Below are 4913 nucleotides of genomic sequence, written 5' to 3' on the forward strand. Positions count from 1 at the left end.
TATTTGAACCTCCTTTTGGGTAATCTCCGACCCTAGATCAGACCTTCCTGTGGTGTAGGAGAGGGAACAGAGACATCGGGATGATAGGCTTGGTTTACTTGGTTTGTGAGAAATAGTAAACTCAGTTGAGCGATCATTGCTGAGAATGGGTAGGACATTTGGCAACAAAGAGAATTTATACTCAATCAAACGTGTGTGTTCATCACTAAGAGCGGGGCGGTGGTGTTGTTGGGGAGGGGGGGGGTGGGGTTTGAATAAGTAAAGCCAGAAATACAATGTCACTAGCATATCACAGGAACTAGTCAATTGATAACCTAGTAGAGTAGAAAAACAGGCACACCTGGGGAGACGGACATCGTAAGGATTTTCGAGGTGTATGATGGGACTTACGATTTTATTCTCAATGGAATATCTGAGGATGTCCAGTAATGCAAATTTAAGCTAAAAAAGGGCTGAGATAAGTTGGTCAATGGGGCACATCTGTGTACCTGAACAGAAAGTGCCGGAAATACTCAATGGATCTAGCAGCATCGGTGTGGAGAGAGACAGAGTTAATGTTTCAGGTCTATGACGCCTCATCAGAACTGGTAAACGTGAGAAATGTTGTTGTACAAGCTGCAGATGGTAAGACCATGGACCTCCTGCATTCCATTCCACCCCCAATCCCTCACCTCAAACCTCCCCTTCTGATTTTATACTTTCCAATGATAGCCCAATACTGCCAACTTCCCAGTCACAGCAGTTCCAGAGACAGAAAGAGAGCAGCAGAAGAGCACTGATGGTGAAGCCCCATCATTTGGTCTGATACTCACAGCCACCAGATAAAATACTGACAGTGCGTGTACCTTAGAGGGTGGTATAGAGTCGAAATCTGCACGTGGTGCGTCACCGAGCACGAGTGAGCTGCAGCCAGGCCAGGGGGAAAGGATAGTTCATGTGTCAGATCACAGGAGGGTGAGGTCACAAACGAGTTATAATACACAGGACTCAGATGTGAACATTGCTGGAGCTGCTGCCCATGTCGAGGTGGTGCAGTCTGAATCCGAGTCCTCAAGGCCTAGAGCTGTTCGGGGACGTCCTGCAAGGCCATCTGCAGTCTCCCTCAGTGAAAGTCAGCAGCCTTCCACCAGCCATACTGCAGTCACTGGGAAACACTGTGTAAGAGCAGTTGAGGGAACCTAAAAGACAGGGACTAAGGGAGTGCACAAGGATAAATAGTTCAGTTTTTGTTTCTATAATTGCATGTGTTGTTGGATGAAGATGATCATTAAAAACATTTTATTGGTGTTTTCTATTGCAGGATAGTGACCAAGGGGACGCTGTGATGGGGCGTCTCAGATGGGTGTAATGGTGGAGAAGAGGGGGATCCATGTTGGGAAAGGGAAGTTGTCCTCTGGGAACTGTAATCTTAGCAGCGTCTCTACGACAGCCTATCCGGGTTGAAATCATCCAGGAAATATCCTCCCTGCGTCCTCCTCCTCCTACTGAGGTAGCCTCCGGATTCCTGGTGCCAATGCCTCTGTCCTCATGATGGTGATGACATGAAGGGTGCAGCAGAACACCATGAACTTGGACACCTGCTGCGGTGTATACTGGAGGGCTCCCCTCGGGCGGTTCAGACATCGGAAACATTGCTTCCCCTGGTGGTTTTGTGTGGGGGTGCAGAGTGTCTGGAGTTTAGAGGTCGTGTGCGACATTCTGGTAGTGCATGGAGCCCCGATGTGTTGGGACCGGCTGACTGCTTCAGAATGAAGGTATGGTGGCTGCTGCCAGGATAGTGGACATTTACCAACATGATGTACAGGGCATGCTCACACAGCAACTGGACATTAATGGAGTGAGAGTTCTTTCAGTTCCTGTACCTCTCCCCGTTAACATGGGGACCCCGCAGAGCCACCTACACCATCAGGATTCCCGCTTTCCTGACAATGCCACGGGTTCTCTCATCCTGCTTCTCCCTGCTGAGGTAGCAGAAGTATAATTCACCTCACCCGACATAGATGGCCTCCGTCACACAGCAGATATATCAATAGACAACAAAGAAAGAGATAATGGATACTACACCCACTCTTGCCTGGATAGATCCAGATAAGAACATAGAAACTAGGATCAGGAGTAGGCAGTTCAGCCCCTCGAGCCTGTTCTGCCTTTCAATATGATCATGGCTGATCTCATCTCGGCCTCTACTCCACTTTTCTGCCCGTTCTCCATAACCCTTCAACCCATTACTAATGAAAAATCTGTCTATCTCCTCCTTAAATTTACTCAATGTCACGGCATCCACCACGCTATGGAGTAGTGAATTCCACAGACTCACGACTCTTTGAGAGAAGAAGTTTCTCTTCATCTCTGTTTTAAATCTGATCCCCCTTTATACTAAAACTATGACCTTTCGTTCTAGATTGCCCGACAAGAGGAAGCGTCTTCTCTACATCTACTTTGTCAATCGTTTAATCATCTTATGTACCCCATTCGATCTTCTAAACTCTGGAAAGTAAAGGCATAAACTGCTTAATCTCTCTTCATAAGACAAACCCCTCATCACTGGAATCAATCTCGTGACCCTCCTTTGAACTGCCTCCAATGTAACTACATCCATCCTCAAGTAAGGAGACTAAAACTGTACGCAATACTCCAGGTGCGGTCTCATTAATGCCTTGTACAGTTGCAGCAACACTTTCCTACATTCTATTCCTTTAGCAATAAATGCCAAAATTCAATGTGCCTTCCTTATCCCCTGCTGTACCTGCAAACAAGCTTTCTGTGATTCATACACGAGGGCACCCAGATTCCTCTGCATCGAAGCATTCTGACGTTTCCCTCCATTTAGATAATAACTTACCTTTCTATTTTGCTAACCAAAATGGATAACCTCACACTTATCCACGTTAAACTCAATCTTCCAAATTTTTGGCCCATTGACCTAACATGCCTGTTTCAATTTGTAAATTTCTTATGCATTCATTGCAACTTACTATCCAATCTATTTTAGTGTCATCTGCAAATGTGGCTATCGTACCTTCTATCCCTGCATCTAAGTCATTAATATAGATTGTAAATAGTTGGGGCCCAAGGGCCGAACCCTGTGGTACCCCACTAGTTACATCTTGCCAACTAGAAAAAGACTCATTTATCCCGACTCTCTGTTTTCTGTTGGTTAGCCAATCCTCTATCAAAGTTAATAAATTGCCCCTAACCCCATGTGATCTTACCTTGTGTATTATCCTTTTGTGTGGCAGCTTATCAAATGCCTTCTGGAAGTCTAGATAGAATACATCTACAGGATCCCCATTTTCCACATTTCTTGTCACAGCTTCGAAGCACTCTAGCAAATTCGTCAAACAGGATTTACCCTTTATAAAACCTGACACTGATGGGTTGCATTTTGACTTTCTAATGTCCTGTTATTACTTCCTTAATAATGGATTGTAATTATTTCCCAATGATAGACGTTAACCTATTTGGTCTAGAGGTTCCTACTTTCTGTCTCCCTCCCTTTTTGGATAAGGGCGTTATGCTGGCTTTTTTTTCAAATCCACTGGAACCTTTCCCGCATCCAGGGAATTTTGGAATATTATAACCAATGGATCCACTATCTCCGCTGCCATTTCCTTTCAGACCCCAGGATGTAGGCCATCAGGCCTTGGGAATTGCCTGCCTTCAATCGCAATAGTTTGTTCAGTACTTTTTCCCTAGTGATTTTTTAAATTTATTCATGGGACGTGGACGTCACTGGCTAAGCCAGCATTTATTACCCATTTCTAATTGCCCGTGAGAAGGCGGTGGTGAGCTGCCTTCTTGAACTGCTGCAGTCCATGTGGGGTAGGTACACCCACAGTGCTGTTCGGAAGGGAGTTCCAGGATTTTGACCCAGCGACAGTGAAGGAACGGCGATATAGTTCCAAGTCAGGATGGTGTGTGACTTGGAGGGTAACTTTCAGGTGGTGGTGTTCCCATGTATTTTATGCCCTTGTCCTTCTAGTTGGTAGAGGTCGCGGGTTTGGAAGGTGTTGTCAAAGGAGCTTTGGTGCATTGCTGCAGTGCATCTTGTAGATGGTACACACAGCTGCTATTGTGCGTCGGTAATGGAGGGAGTGAATGTTTGTGGATGGGGTGCCAATCAAGTGGGCTACTTTGTTCTGGATGGTGTTTAGCTTCTTAAGTGTTGTTGGAGCTGCACCCATCCAGGCAAGTGGAGAGTATTCTATCACAGTGCTGACTTGTGCCTTGTGGACAGGCTTTGAGGAGTCAGGCGGTGAGTTACTCGCCTCTGGATTCCTGGCCTCTGACCTGCTCTTGTAGCCACGGTAATTCTATGGCTACTCCAGTTCAGTTTCTGGTCAATGGTAGCCCCTAGGATGTTGATAGTGCGGGATTGAGCGATGGTAATGCCGTTGAATGCCAAGGGGAGATGGTTAGATTGTCTCTTGTTGGAGATGGTCATTGCCTGGCACTTGTGTGGCGCGTATGTTACTTGTCACTTATCAGCCCAAGCCTGGATATTGTCCAGGTCTTGCTGCATTTCTACACGAACTGCTTCAGTATCTGAGGAGTCGTGAATGGTGCTGAAAATTGTGCAGTCATCAGCGAACATCCCCACTTCTAACCATATGATTGAAGGAAGGTCATTGATGAAGCAGCTGAAGATGGTTGGGCCAAGGACACTACCCTGAGGTACTCCTGCAGTCATGTCCTGGAGCTCAGATGATTGACCTCCATCAATCACAACCATCATCCATTGTGCTAGGTTTGAATCCAGCCAGCGGAGGGCTTTCCTCTGATTCCCATTTACCTCAGTTTTGCTCGGGCTCCTTGATGCTATATTCAGTCAAATGCTGTCTTGATGTCAAGGGCAGTCACTCTCACCTCACCTCTTGAGTTCAACTTTTGTGTCCATGATTGAACCAAGGCTG

This window comes from Heterodontus francisci, unplaced genomic scaffold (genome assembly GCF_036365525.1).
Source record: "Heterodontus francisci isolate sHetFra1 unplaced genomic scaffold, sHetFra1.hap1 HAP1_SCAFFOLD_279, whole genome shotgun sequence".
In the NCBI taxonomy this organism is placed as follows: Eukaryota; Metazoa; Chordata; class Chondrichthyes; order Heterodontiformes; family Heterodontidae; genus Heterodontus; species Heterodontus francisci.